At 35.9% G+C, this 16,533-nt stretch overlaps 1 pseudogene; it reads left to right on the top strand.

Moving 5' to 3' along the window:
• Positions 1 to 2,703: 2,703 nt before the first annotated feature.
• LOC129519427 (tubulin alpha-1A chain-like) lies at positions 2,704 to 4,238 on the top strand (annotated as a pseudogene).
• The last annotated feature ends 12,295 nt before the right edge of the window (positions 4,239 to 16,533 follow it).

Raw genomic sequence — 16,533 nt, forward strand, 5'->3', positions numbered from 1 at the left:
GAATATTAATCCCTACTTTAGAGATAAGGAAAGAGAGGCACATAAAAATTAACTTGTTTATGGACACCTAGCTGGCAAGTGGTGGAGCTGGGATGCTAACTAATGCCATTAACCCATTTGCTGATTGCATTTTAAAAAAACAAAACAAAACAAAACAAAAACAACAACACTAAAAACGTACCACCCAGATCATTTCTTCTAAGAATTGAATTCCAGTTTCTTACTTGGGTCTATTTTAGGTAGGAGGCACTTTGCTGTAATTCTTGTTTTTCATTTCTGAAAATAAGGAGAAAAACACTCAGGAAAAAATACTTAAACTGATTTAGGATCCTTGTTTTCTCAGTTTAAATGTTGCCTAGCAGAACTTTATATGGCCTATTTCTAGATGATTTTGGATATTATGCTATTACAGCACCATAGACTGTGTTGAGTGACATTAATTTGGGGGATTTTTATTCCCAAGAAAAAGCATGGTGTTTATGTAACCCCCCCACACACAAAAAAACATTGAAAAATCCCCAACTGGCCCACTGGTGGGCTAGGCCAAGTCTAAGGCTGAGAATTTGTGATCCCTTATTTTTTTTCAATTTGGAGACTCTTCCAAGTCTATTTGGAAGATTTTCAATAATTTTTAAATTTTCTTTAAAGATTTTATTTTTAAGTAATCTCTGTACCCAGTGTGAGTCTCAAACTTATAACCCTAAGATCAAGAGTCACATGTTCTATCTACTGAGCCAGTTTGGCCCCTAGGAGATTTTCAATTTTATTAATTATTCTAAGAACCAACTCTTACCTTTATTAATTTTCTTTATGGATTTTTAAAAATTTCATTGGCTTCTGCTATTATTATGATGGTGTATTCTTATTGTATTTAATATATATATTTATTATTTTATTTTTACTTCTTTCCTTTTTACACTGACTTTAACTGCTACTCTTCTAGTTTCTAGGGTGGAAACATAGATCATTGATTTTAAATCTTTATTCCTTCTAATTCAAACATTGAAAACTAATTTGCCTTCAAATACTGTTTTAGCTGTATACAACAAATTTTGATATGTTATGTTTTTATCATTTAGTTCAAAGTATTTTTAAAACTTTCCTAGTGATTTCTTCTTTGATCATGGACAATTTAGGAGTATGTTTCTTGATTTCCAAATATTTGGAGATATTTTCCAGATATCCTTCTTTTGATTTATGATTTAATTCGTTTTTTTTTTTAAATTTAATTCTGTTTTGAACACAGAATATTTTTTTTATACTGATAGTCCTCTGAAATTTATTGAGATTTGGCTTTTGGCGCAGCATATGGCCTATCTTGGTGAATGTTCCAAGTAAAATTTATTTATTTATTTAAATTATTCATTTATTTTTGTTCCAAGTAAAATTTATTTATTTATTTATTTTAAATTTTTTTTTAATTTTTTATTTATTTATGATAGTCACAGAGAGAGAGAGAGGCAGAGACACAGGCAGAGGGAGAAGCAGGCTCCATGCACCAGAAGCCCGACGTGGGATTCGATCCAGGATCTCCAGGATCGCGCCCTGGGCCAAAGGCAGGCGCAAAACCGCTGCACCACCCAGGGATCCCCAAGTAAAATTTAAAAGAATTTATATTCTGCCATTGTTGGGTATAGTGTTACATAAAAGTCAGGTTAAATTTGTTGCTCAAAATCTACTTTATTATTTTTTTTTACATTTGTTCTATCAGTTGCTGAGAAAGAAGTGTTAAAATCACCTATAATTGTGACTTTGTCTGTAAATACAATGATGTCAGTTTTCGATTAATGAATTTTTGAAGATTTGTCATTAGGTGCATAAACAAGTAGGATTGTTAGATGTTCTTCATGAATTGAGACTTTAATCATTATTAAATGTTCTTGTTTATTTTTAGTAATACTTTTTTATTTGAATTTACTTTTTCTGATATTAATATAGCAAAACCAGCTCTTTTATTACTAGAGTTTACATGTTATGCCTTTTCTATCCCGTTACCTTTAACTTATCTTTATATTTAAAACCTTTCTTATAAATGGGGCAGAGTCTGCTTTAGTTTCTCTCTCTCTCTCTCTCTCTCTCTCTCTCTCTCTCTCTTCAAATCACACACTCTCTCTCTTTAATAAATAAATAATATCTTTTAAAAAAATAAATCTTTTAAAAAAACCATTTCTTATAAATGACATAAAGATGTTTTATTTTATTCCATCAAAGACTTGAGAAGACCCCTCTGCAGATTTCTGGAGCTCTTTCTCTGCATAGCTTCCTCCTCACTGGAACTCCGTTCTGCAAATTCTAGTCAGTTTTGTCTCCAAGACCATATTTCAGTCTCCTCAACTAAGCAAGACCATTAGGCTCTGCCTGATTTCCTTTTTCTTCCATCACAGTTCAGAAATTGCCTCTGGACAGGGTTCAACTCATTTTTCTCTCCTTCTCTCAAGTATCACATGTCTGTGCTGTTTGTTGTTTAGTATTTTGAAGACAGTTGTTTCATATCTTTTGTCCAGTCTGGAGTCAAGCTACATTGTCAGGAACCAAAGCTAAGTCCATAGTATAGGTGATTTATAGGAGCCAAATGCAATGTTTGAACATGATATTTAAAATTTATGATTCATTTCTGAATATAAGTATCATTTTATGAGTTGTATTGACAAACAGCACAAATATTGCCCACACAGAAATTAATAACATGATATAAACTCTACAATGACTCAAGAAGTACGATCTAACTTGAGTGTGTTACTTACTGTGACTCTTATCTTGTCAGAGATGATAACTGGGATTGGTGTCTGCTCCTGTCACGACACCTGCTATGAAGCAGCTACTATACATGAACACATCTCCATCTACATTGGCCAGGCTGGTTTCCAGATAAGCAGTGCCCATTGGGAACTCTAGTACCTGGAACACATCCAACCCAATGGCCAGATGCCAAGTGACAAGACCACTGAAGGAAGAGATGACTCCTTCAACACCTTCTTCAGTGAGATGGGTGGTGGCAAGCACACCTTCAATGCCTTCTTCAGTGTTTATAGACCTGGAACCCACAGTCATTGATAAGTTCACACCAGCACCGATTGCCAGCTTTTCCACACTGAGCATCTCATCACAGGCAAGGAAGATGCTGCCAATAACTATGTCTGAAGGCACTGCACCATTGGCAAGGAGACCATTGACCTTGTCTTGGACCAAATTCAGAAACTGGCTGACCAGTGTGTGGGTCTTCAAGGCTTCTTGGTTTTACACAGCTTTGGAGGGGACACTGGTTCCAGGTTCATCTCCCTGCTGATAGAACATCTCTCTATCGATTATGGCAAGAAGTCCAAGCTGGAGGTATCCATTTACCCAGCCCCCCAGATTTGCACAGCTGTAGTTGAGCCCTGCAACTCCTTACTGCCCACCCTGCAACACTGATTGAGCCTTCCTGGTAGGAATGAAGGCATCTATGGCATCTGTCATAGAAACCTTGATGTTGAATGCCCAACCTACAATGACCTTAACCACCTTATTAGCCAGATATTTCTTCCACCACTGCTTCCCTCAGGTGTGACGGAACCCTGGATGTTGATCTGATGGCATTCTAGACCCACCTGGTGCCCTATCCCCATATCCACTTCCCTCTGGCCATATATGCACCTGTCATCTCTGCTGAGAAAGCTACCCTGCACAGCTTTCAGTAGTATAGATCACCGATGCATGCTTTGAGAGAGCCCATCAGATGGTGAAATGTGACCCTCACCACAGTAGACACATGGCTTGTTGCCTGTTGCACTGTGGTGATGTGGTTCCCAAAGATGTCAATGCTGCCATTGCCACCATCAAGATCAACTGTACCATCCAGTTTGTGGACCAGTGCCCCATGGGCTTCAAAGTTGGCATTCATTACCAGCCTCCCACTGTGGTGTCTGGTGGAGACCTGGCTAAAGTACGGTGAGCTGTGTGCATGCTGAGCAACACCACAGCCATTGCTGAGGCCTGGGCTTGCCTGGACCACAAGTTTGACCTGATGTGTGCCACGCATGCCTTTGTTCACTGGTATGTGGGTGAGAGCATGGAAGAAGGAAAGTTTTCTGAGGCCCATGAGGGCATGGCTGCCCTTGAGAAGGTTATGAGGAGGTTGTGTGGATTCTGTTGAAGGAGAGGGAGAAGAAGAAGGAGAGGAATATGAATTACCATTCCTTTCAGCCCTGCAGCATGTCACACTCAAAATTTTAGTTTCCACATTAGCCGACAGACGTTAAAGCTTCCTGGTTAGATCGTCTTCACTATTAACTGTAATCATGTTTTACTTTTCCATGTGTACTTGTAAGATTTTTCCATCATGTCTCAAAGTAAATGCTTTAAGAAAGAAGGAAAGAAAAGAAGTATTATCTAACTCGGCCCTCCTGTCAATAGAACACTAATAATGTAAACTTTTGATTATTATATGACATTTAGTAATTTTTCTGAAAAGACAGAAAAATTATATATAATATATAATAACTTATCATTTATGTACATCTCTATCTTATTACTAATATGAACTGACCCATCAACAGACCCACCCAGACCTGTGCAATAATTAAATCTAGTTGTCTTCAACTTTTTGCCAGGTTTCAGTCACATTGAAACAATCATCTTACAGATTTGATCATTATTTTTTGTTACATTGCTCCATTTTTATTTCCTTTTTTTAAAAAATGATTTTTATTTATTTATTCATGAGAGACACACAGAGGGAGGCAGAGACACAGGTAGAGGGAGAAGCAGGCTCCCTGCAGGGAGCCCGATGTGGAACTCGATCCCAGGACCCTGGGACCCTGAGCCGAAGGCAGACACTCAACTGCTGAGCCACCCAGGCGTCCCCAAAGTTACATTTTTCAAGGTAAAAACAAAACACATTTTATTTAGTACTTTATTAACTCAATTTTAAGTATTTAGGCATGTGGTATGTAGGCCTCTATTTGTTCTCTTGCCTCAGTCCTGATGTTAGGGGTAGGTCTGTGGAAGAAGTGGCACAGCAACAAAATTTAAAAAGTTAGGGATCCCTGGGTGGCGCAGCGGTTTAGTGCCTGCCTTTGGCCCAGGGCGCGATCCTGGAGACCCAGGATCGAATCCCACATCGGGCTCCCGGTGCATGGAGCCTGCTTCTCCCTCTGCCTATGTCTCTGCCTCTCTCTCTCTCTCTCTGACTATCATAAATAAATAAAAAATTAAAAAAAAAATTTAAAAAGTTACGTATCATATAGATTATTTGGCTTATCTGAGAAAGCTGAATCCAAAGCCAGTTTTGGGAAGGGCGATAAACAATATTTCCACTGTAGACTCTGCAAAAATCCCAGCATATGGAAGGCACAAAGTTACAATATTTGAAATGCTTTAATATTTGCCTAAAAGACTTAAAATCTTCTGGTACAACCATCCACTTCTCCATGAGAAATTCATTCCTACTCTGAATCCCTTTGAGTCTTTCTTTATCTAATTATGTTGTTTTCCTAGATATTCGATCCTTTAACAGTAAATTATTAATTAATAGTAAGCTCCAGGAACTATTTCTCAGTAAAATGGTAGTAATCTTAATAGTTACATGATTGAGGACCTGATTTGTGTCAGACACTATGGGAAGAAGTTTAATGTAGATTATCTCTAACTACCATAACCTAATAAAAAGAAATCTTCCCATTATGCTGATGAAAAAACAGAGGCATAGGGAAGTTAAATAATTTGCCCAAGACCAAGGATGCAAGTCTACATTAGTCTGACTGCAAAGTCTATTATTTCCGATATTCTAAGCAACTATTAACAATAGATGTTAAAGTTCTTTTACTCACCTTCTTATACATAAGAGGATTAATCAAAATTCTATAAGTTTTTGAGGCCAGTTAAATTTGGACATAATAATAGATATTTTATTTATTTTAAATTGCATAATAATTTATGAGGGGGCCTTATAATTTCAGTTACTACAGAATGACGGTAGAGAGTAGAGATACAGGAATGAACAGCATGGACACAGTCGCTGCCTCCATGGAGTGTACAGTTCTTCCAGGGAAGGTGAACATTAAACAGTTAATTGCATAACATCTGATTATTATGATTATAAATGTTGACGAGACATCACTGACCACTCTGGCTAAAAGTCTTGGTGGTTTGGAAGAGGGATATCAAATATTTAGTAATTTAAAGTCGAGATTCAGAATCCCTCAAATCACATGATTTTTGAAATGAAAATACAGGAGTCAATGTCATGCAAATGAGCATTTATAGTTAGAGGCAGTTTAAATAGGATTATAAAGATTAGAGGGAGCTGACAAAGCAACTCCCAGAACCAGACTAAAAGTAGCCTACTAAACAGATAATCCAATGTGGCTATGTTCTTTCCACCAGTCAAGGTTACTGCAGGTCCCAGGAAAAGAAATCCATTGATAGATAGACTAGGTCAGGCTAATCACACTTTGGAGGGGGAAACCAAACCAAACAAAATAAAACAGACTCTTAACCCTTTCCAGCTTGAATAAATCAGAAAAAAATATCCTAGGATGTATGTTTTAGGTGCAAAAATAACATTCCCACATACCTTCAATTTCAGCAGAGATAATTTCCCCTGGCAGCCTTCTGGTCCAGCTCCTTTTCTCCTTAAATCTTAGGGCTCCTTGTAAGTGCCTCCTCAGCTCTTGATCACCTTGTATTGTAAACATCCCTTCTCTGGCCCACCTCCCTGTGTACTGCCTTCAAGGGAAAGCCTTGCGTGTGCTTCCAGACCTTCGAACAGCACCCAGCACAGTGTGGGCCGTTCATGTGTTGAATGAACGAATCAAAACTCGAACAATTTCTATGCCTTTATAAAGGATTATCATTTCACAGTGTTAGGAGCTCTATACATAAAATACAGATTTTCATTAAAAAATAAAACCAATGAATTATTTCACTTGCTTTCCTAGAATTATATGATACATTATTTAGAAACAAGGTGTAGGGATCCCTGGGTGGCGCAGCGGTTTGGCGCTTGCCTTTGGCCCAGGGCGCGATCCTGGAGACCCGGGATCGGGTCCCACGTCAGGCTCCCGGTGCATGGAGCCTGCTTCTCCCTCTGCCTATGTCTCTGCCCCTCTCTCTCTCTCTCTGTGTGTGACTATCATAAAAAAAATAAAAAATAAAAATAAAATAAAATAGAAACAAGGTGTAAATAATGGTTCTACAGCTTTACACAAGTTAGCTGTTTACTGGCTGCATGTACCTGGCTACCAGGGGTCCTGTGACAGCATAGGGATGACGGGAGGCCTCAGCCATGTGCTGCAAAGCTCCTGTTTAGATGCAATCCAAGAGCTTAGAGGAAAGTGAAGGAGAGTGAGAGCACATTTACCATGTGCATCAGAAGTGTGTGATGCGCTAGAGCCTTGCTCCATTGACCTTCACAAAAACCTAACGAAGTAGGCATTACGTTTTCATTTTACAGATAAGGAAACCGAAGCTCAGAGGGATTAAGTCATTTTCTCTAGACAACACAGCTAATGGGCATTATCCCGAGAACCAGTAATAACTCAGTTACCCTTAATTATGGCTGTGGAATGGGAAAAGCACAAGAAAGAAGTATGAGAGCCAGTAAAGAGAGGTGCGTTTGAAATAAAACAAATGAGTCATTGCAAAGAGGTAAAGAATTTCATGTGCAAGTGTGTGTGTGTGTGTGTGTGTGTGTGTGTGTGTGTGATATAGAGAGAAAGAGATAGAGAGAGAAAGAGATAGAGAAAGAGAGGGGGTGAGACTGAGGGCTTTGATGAGGAACAGAAGCAGGATGATGTTTAATCTCAGCCTAGAGGGCTGACCCAAGGCCTGCATAGTTTGGATGAGGATCAAATATGTGCTGTTTGCTACATTCTTTAAGGGTCTCACCACTGCCTCTGTATCTCACCAATAGTTAATATTGAACCGAATGATAAGCACCAGAGGAATCTTGCAAAAGTCGTTTTAGGAGTAGAAATTCAAAGAAATTCGAAGAAACTTCTGTAATCTGATACTCCTGGAGGCCACCTTCCCTATGGTTACTGAGTCCATAACCACCAGCCTCACACAGCAAAATACGTCCAAGGGTCCTGTCCCCCAACCTCTTACATAAACTCAGGAAATGGCACGTAAATGTCTCAAGAATTCTTGCTTGGCCGTTGCGCTCGACGACCTCACATTAAAATTCACTGGGGCAAGAGCTATTTTATAATTACAAGTTCTCTGAAGTTCCATGATGTCAACCGGGAAGTCAAGTTGGCAAGAGGAAGAAGGGTTTATTAGAATTATTGCTCTGACTATTTAACTCATTAAATCATGTAAGAAAGTTTCAAATAAGAAACAATCCATGAGGAAATGAATATTTCATGGCTCTATATGGGAACAGATTCCTAATCTTGTCATCTTGTTTTATTTTTAGGTGTATTTGTTTTAGTTTTGTCTTTCACGTCAGACATAGGGCTAGAAAAAGATTGCTCTAATTAGACCAAGTATATTTCTTACCCAGAAAAATGTCTTTTTGACTTTTAAGAGAAACCAGGCAACTTCATGACAACAAACTGTTATAAAATAAATCCTAATTCTTCATGACAACAAACTATTATAAAATAAACCCTAATTCTGCTACTTGTCTTTTAAAAAGTATAATACCAGCCCCTTATCAAGTGTTTATTATGCCTTGGGTCTAAAATAAATTCTACATATTACTAGAGCTCATTTTTATGCTCGTGACAAATCTTCAAGATATTATCATGTCTGTTCCATGAAAACTGAAACTGAAGCTCAGATGTTTCACTCACGGAGCCAGTGAATGGTGGAGCTGAGATTCAAACTCAGGCCAGTGATCCGAAACCTCTGCATTTAAATCTAGCATGGTGTCACAGAAACCGCCTCCCCCCAAAAGTGGGTAGCAATAATTGACATAAAAAAAGGCAGAGGCAAAGTGAACACTAGATTTAAGAACAAAAGAGTCTTCTACGTTAGTAGCAATTTTCTGAAAACCCTTACTCCCAAGAAGTAGTATCTAGTGAGAATGTTAAGAAGGTCCACAGAGGGTCTGAGAAACTTCCTCAATGATAGCTCTACATTGGATGATTAAAAACATTTAAAATATTTCAAGGAGGGCCCCCCCACCCTACCCCTGGTGGCTCAGTTGGTTAAGCAGTTAAGCATCTGCTGTTAGGTTCAGGTCATGATCCTGAGGTCCCCTGCTCTGCGGGAAGCCTGCTTCTCCCTCTCCCTTTGCCTGCCACTCCCTCTGCTTGTGCTTTCTCTCTCTCTGTCAAATAAATAAATAAAATCTTTAAAAAAACAAATCTTAAAAAATCTTAAAAAAAAAAACCCACCAAAATGTTTCAAGGAGAAAATTTCTTAGATGTGAAGAGCATAGTAAGCCTACAAACAGTGATAATTAAAAACACTATTTATGTGCAGGTAATATGCTAAGGGATTTACAGATGCATGTTTTCTTTCCTATATACAATGCTTTTTGCTGTTGCTGTTAGAGACACATTGATAAAATGGGTGATCTACACTGATTTTTCATGCTTTTACCTTCCAGACACTAGGGCAGTGTGGTGCTCTGGAGTCAGATAGGACTTGGTGCCAGGTTGCCAGATTTAAAAAGAAACAAAAAAACCCAAACAGAACATCTAGTTAAATTTGGATTTCTGATGAACATCAAATAGTTTTTAGTTTAGTGAGTTTGTCTCATGCAATATTTGGGATATACTTATACCGTGTTTTTATTTGCTAACTGTGGGAGCCCTATCAGTATAAATCCCAGCTAACTCGGATACGATGCTAGCCATTGTGTCCCCAGGGAAATTACTTCATCTCCAAGTCTTCATGTCCTCTTCTGTAAAATGAAGTGGGTATAGTTTCTACCTCATAGGACTGTGAGGATTTCAAACATTTATATAGGGCTGAGAAAAGTTGAATTCCTGTCTTGAGGATTTCTCTCTGGGCATCTCATCATTACTTATTGTCCTTTATGTGGGTGATTTTAACATTTACTACCATTTCATGCTTTTATTTATAATTAATTTCATAAAGATGGGTTTAAGATACTTCCAGTGTCTTGCAAAGCAAGGGGCTGATTTTCCTAAGTAGATTATGTAACACTGCTTAAAGAGACTGACACAATAACATTTTAGCATGAAACTCAATTGTGACCCAAGTGGTTACATGGGTTAGTTTGAAGAAAGTTTGTAACACGGTGGATTTATCAAAAACATTCATTCTAATAGTTTAGAGGGTATATGTTTAACTAGCTAAGTTGCAGAAAAGTAAATTAAAATAGTATATTTGGTAACATACTGATTGAAAAATTGAAAGAAGTCAACAAATTATAAATGATAGTCATTTACGTAATGTTATGGGGTCAAATAGGTGACCAGATTTTCTGGAAATTATACTGGCTATCCAAATTTGAAGTAATAAAAATGGTAATACACTTTAATCTAGTAATCTCATTCACTAAGAAAATCACAGGTGTACACTAAAATTTAAAAATAAGAACATTCCTTTTGAAAAATTTAGACCAGAGGAAAATGTTCAGTGAAAGAGAAATCAACCCATAAATTATGTAATAGTGGAATATGATAGAATATGACGCAGTCTTCAAAAGGACATTTTAAGTACATGTTTAGTAATATAAAAATAATAATATAATATCAAATAAAACCAGAATGATTGTGTATAAAAACTATATGTAGGAGAGTATAAACCAAAATGTTCATCTTGATTATGATAAGAATATGAGTAAGGTAAACATGTTTCAGTTTTGCTTTGTTCCTTTCTATAATATCTAAATTTTATGAAACATGTTTTCTTTTATAATTAGAAATTAAATATTACTTTTAAAATTCTAGAAACCAAAAGCCAACTTTCCAAAAGAAGAGAGTACTCAGTAGTTAGCTAATTCTCTCTGCCAGGCACTGAGGGTATCTCCCCTTTTGAGAGCCTCAGAGCCCACTGGGTGCTGAGGCCATTTAACTGAAGCAGTAAACATTCTTGGGTTGTTTAATGACTAATTAGTCAGCAGAACAAATACCCCAAGTCCTGGAGAAAGAATGATGTATTTTTGGAACTGATAGATTGAAATGAAAGCAGTTTTGCTAAATGGAGACAGTATTTATCTCATGCTGTTCATGAATGTTCAGTCATAAGCCAAAGTTTTGTGACTACGTAAATTGTCAAATATTGCACTGAAAATTCATAGGGAAAATTATTTTTAGCCCATCAGAATAACATTTAGGTGCTAACTAGCATATCTTAATTTTTTTGCATGGCTAAAGTATGAATTATTCTTTCAGGCAGGCTCAGATTCATCCTATTTTATCTCTTGACCAGGTATGTTTCACACATGCAGTTCTTTCACAAAATACACAATAAACAGATCAATGAATAAACAAATGCACCCTATTTGTACTTTAATAGCTTTTAATATGATGGTTCTGTATTTAGAAATTTAATCATACTTTGTAAAAATTCTTTCAACTTTATAACACTGGGTGAATGATAGTGTAACTTTAATAAAATCCAGCAGACTTTATTTTCAGATTTGTTGAGAGGTGTAGTTCTGAGCAACCTCCTTTTATCCCTAACTCTTATGCATATTAATAAGCTCTGGGGTCAAACTAAGGATAACGGTGATTTGGTTGCTGTTATTTTCATCCATATTTAAATCCGCAAATCCAATACTGACACATGAAAATCCTCCTTTGACAATGCCACAGAACTGTTTCTTTCCTTGGGAATGATTCGGAAAACTAGCCATTTGCACATGTCTAAAGAAAGGAAAAAGATCAACGTATTTATTATTTAAAAAAGTCAGGACTGGATTTTCACAATGTCAAGATTTACACTATATCCCTGTTTATTTTGGATACACCACTGACTTCCGTTCCTAGAAGACACAGATATTGCCTAAGCAACCAAAGGTAAGAAGCCAGTAGTAATCAGTGTTGTATTTTCATATATACTTATACCTCTGTTTTGATTAATTAAAGTATCAACATTGCCTTTGTTTTCTATGGTACACATGCTTTCTCTTTACAGCCGATGAGTGCTTGTATTTTTCAAAGACAAATGACTATTCTACTAAAATATGTTTTTAGAATAAAATAAAATAAAATATGTTTTTAGTTAAAAATAATAATAAGTAAAGGCCTGGTAACACGATTCTACTAATCTGAATACCACAACACAATAAATACTGCCTCCTTTTTGCAAACTTCCAAGGTGATTTTTAGAAGTCAGAAATAATAACCTTGGCAGATGGAAGTATCATATACTGTTTTTTTCTCCTTAAAATGTTTGAGGATTGAAAACCATTACATTTATATAAATCTCAATGAAAAATTAACTCCTGAAAATATGAGCCTACTGAGAACTTCTTAAGTGTTAGGTATTTTATAAGCATTATTATTGTAACTTACACACTCCCTTTTAGAGATAAATAAGTGGTCTGAAGAGAGTAAATGGGTTCCAGAAGACAAAATATTACTGCTGCGTAACCGAGCCAGAATTGAAATCACTTGCCTTCTTTTAATTCTCCATGATAGGCAGGTTTTTAAAAATGAGATTGTAATTACTATCGTTTTATTTTTACAAATTTTAAAAGTACCTTTCAGGGGCTCGTGGGTGGCTTAGTCCATTAAGCATCTGCTTTGGTTTGGGCCATGATCCTGGAGTCTAGGGGTAGAGGCCACCAACCCCTTCATATGGGACTCCCTGCTCTTCAGGGAGTTTGCTTCTCTCTCTATCCCTCACCTTGCTCATGTTCTCTCTCTCAAATAAATAAATAAAATATTTTAAAAATCCTACTCTTCATCATTTTTCATTGTGCCAAGACTACAGGATTATAAATACTTGTTATTTCATTCATATTAGAAAGTTAGACATCATTAAACCATTTTTAAAATGTTTCTATCAATAAACACATGTCTTACAATTGGCTTTTTAGATTTTGATCTTTCTGTTCATATACCCCTTAATTTGTTCAATTACATTCATTCCTTTGCTTAGTATTCTTTCCATAAACATCTTTCACTCACATCTTTGTTAGATCAAGCAGGCAAACAAGAGGATAAGGAGAGGGGGAGCATCACAGAGTAACCATAAATAAAAGACCTGATAGTTATTGATTATATGCCATAGAGGATACACTCACTTTGCTCTACACTTGAAATATTTATAAACCCTAATCACACAATAATCTCAGTAAGGCAAAAAAAGTATACCGGCTACATTCTCTACCTACAGTCAAAGTTAGAAATATTAAGTAAAGATTAAATTAAAGACCCTACCCCCTTAGAAATGGAAGAAAAAAAAAAAAGCAGCGGTAGGGTTGACAGGGAAGGATCATCAAATCCATCTTTAAGTGAAGATAGCAAAACAGGTTACATATCTTTCTCTTTTTCAGGGAGGTAATTTTTTAGGCTGTGAAGTTAATATGTGTAAAAAGTCTGGATAAAATAGATTATTTTCTACAAGAACAAATGTCTGAATTTAATTTTACAAGTAAAAATTAAATTGATGAGAAATTATGGGCAAAATTGAAAGGAGGATCCTGGAGATTTTTCCAAAAAAGGAACATTTGTAACTTAAATATTTTTTTTACTTATTATTTATTCAACAAATATTTATTTAGTACCTATTGTATGCCAGGAATTGTTGCATTGTGTCCCCATCCATAGGTCCAGGGAATAAATCTGCATAACGCCAGGACCTTTACCCTTGGGTAAGAGCACATGGGAATTGAGCTGCCATATTTTATATTTTGGCTGTAGCACTAACCAAACTTTCCACAGCTGGTGCTTCATCCCCTTAAAGAAGTAATAATGTAACTCCCCTTCAGCAGACAACCTCTGTGTGAAGATTTTGATTTATGCTACAAACTATGCTAATATAGGCAAAAAAGAACACAGCCCATGTTCTCTGGCCACTCTATATGTAGGACAAGTGATTATAATTATACCTAATGGTTCTTAATTGTACAAATGTTCCAAAGTACAAATCAATTTAGCTTTAATTCATATGGCTTTCATGGATGAGAAGGTAATTGATAAAATCCAACAACTATTTTTGATAATATAGGAAATTAGTTTTTTTTAAAAAAAACCTTTTTATCTGAAATCACTGGGCAAAAATAGGAGGAATTATAGAAACCAAATCAAGACAAAGAGTCCTGATCTATCTATTACCTAACATTTTTCTATGATTTCTATTCAACATAGTAAGACAGGAAAAAGAAGTAATAGACAGCTGAGATAAAATTAGTATTACCTGTGGATAAGATGATTATCTACTCAAAAAACCTCAATGGATTCATTAAAAACTGTTAAAACTAATAAAAAGTTCAGTAACTAATAGGCTATAAAAATAAATATGTAAATTAATAATTCTCCTACAATCCAGTAATAACTAGTCAATACAATAAAAATAGGTCTTATTTACAAATACAAAATTCAAATATGTGGAATGTATTTAATAGGAAATGTTCATAGCTCATTTAAAGAAAATTACAGATTTACAAAGTAGATTTTTAAAAGCCATCAATAAATGAAGTGTCTCTTGCCATGTGATTTTAAAAGTTTTAATATATTAAGCATGTTAACTCTCCCCAAATTAATTCATACATCTAGTGAAATCTATTTTTTTAAGCACATTGTATTCTAGGACACATGATAAAATTATTCTAAAGGCATCTGAGAATAATAAAGGTACACATTGTACTGTCATAGAAATAGTTATTTAAATATATCATTAAAATGATGATGGAGTGTAGATGTTTATTACTTCTACACTGGTGGAGATCTAGTGTTTGTGCAATAAGTAACAAAAATATTGCATTGTTTATTATGAGCTAGATATTATACAAAGTGTTGGAGACATGAAAATCAGGGCTCATTGATACCTGTTTTCAAGTCTGGTGGGACTTGAGATAAATGGATAATAAAAGATCAAAATAAAAGAATTATTGGATCTATTAGTGGATTATAATAAACGCTGGGTCAGTGTACTGATGCTAAGTGCTCCATATTGTGTGAGTGCTAAGGGGAACCAAAAGTACCAAGCCATTCTAATTCCAGTCATTAGAAATATTTGCTCTTTTTCTTCTTTAACTTTTTCACATACTGTTTCTTTTGCCAAGAATGCTCATTTCCTTTACTGCCTGTCAAACTCCTAGTCATCCTTCAAGATCCATCCTTACATATCCCTTGTTTTGGAAAGCTTTTTGTAAATCTCCCAACTGTATAGAGTTGGCCTGTGCACACACAAACTTGTCCTGTTGGATTTTTATTACTTACAGAATTCTCTTACTAACTTCTTCAGGGCTGGAACCCTGTCTTACTCAACAATCCTTTTTCTTCTCTTTCTCCCCTTTACCCTTCAGCAAGCTACATGGTGCTGTTGTTTACATAGCACGAGCTCAACAAATGTTGAGAAGCAAAAATATTAAGCACAGATTAGATTGTTATCCGCAAGTTGTTGGCAAGTAAAAACTTCGCTACTCTTAATGTGTTCCCTTTGGGTATAAGGTGTAAATTTGTAAGAAACAGGAAAAAAATCATCCTAAATTTCAAATACTCATTGTTACTGACAAAATCTCTATGTGATTAGAGTCCAGGAGACCTCAAGTGCTGGGTTCTAAGTATTTATTCACCTTTACATATGTTTACTCACCTTTATGATTTCTATAAAGTGTTTGTATTTATGTTGTCCCAGGACATATACAGAGGAAAAGGAAGTTCTCTGTCCTTAAGAAGTTTAGAGAACACTGGGAAAGTGGGAGATTCACGTGTAAACATAGATTTATGTACAAAGAAGTAGGTGCTTAGGACTAAAGGAATGACTTAAGATATAGTGTGTGTATATATACACACATGTATTTTGTGGAAGATGGAAGTCTAAGTCAGACTTAGATAATGATCTTAGATAATTATCTAAGATAACTTAGATAATACCTCTCATCAGTCTGCATTTCCTGAGGAATTCCACTGTGAAAGATATTGGGGTGAGACATCCTAACAGAAGAGGCAAGCAAACCGTTGGTTAATCAGAATTTATTAATCTGGGGCAGGTAAATTTTTAGAATTCTGAATAGTTTCTGATTCAAAGAAGAAAGTGGAAAGATAACACATTAAAGCCCTCACCCATCACAGAAAGTCTTAGTTCTTACTCTCGATCAATAGAAAGCTGATTTTCTTTTTCTTTCTTTCTTTCTTTCTTTCTTCTTTCTTCTTTCTTTCTTTCTTTCTTTCTTTCTTTCTTCTTTCATCTATTTATTTAGGAGAGAGAGTGAGAGAGAGAAGGCGCAGAGGGAGAGGGAGAGAGAGAATCCTAAGCCAGATGTGAGGCTTGATCTTATGACCCTGAGATCATGACCTGAGCCAAAATCAAGTCAGGTACTTAACCATCTGAGCCACCCAGGTGCCGTAAAAGTATTGACTTTAAGGAAAACTTTCTTCAATGATCTAGAGTCTTGCAATGCCTCAACATAATAATATATATGATTTTATAGTTAAAATGAATTCTTTAAGTTTATTTGAA

The sequence above is a fragment of the Nyctereutes procyonoides genome, unplaced genomic scaffold (genome assembly GCF_905146905.1).
Source record: "Nyctereutes procyonoides isolate TBG_1078 unplaced genomic scaffold, NYPRO_anot_genome, whole genome shotgun sequence".
Classification (NCBI taxonomy): domain Eukaryota; kingdom Metazoa; phylum Chordata; class Mammalia; order Carnivora; family Canidae; genus Nyctereutes; species Nyctereutes procyonoides.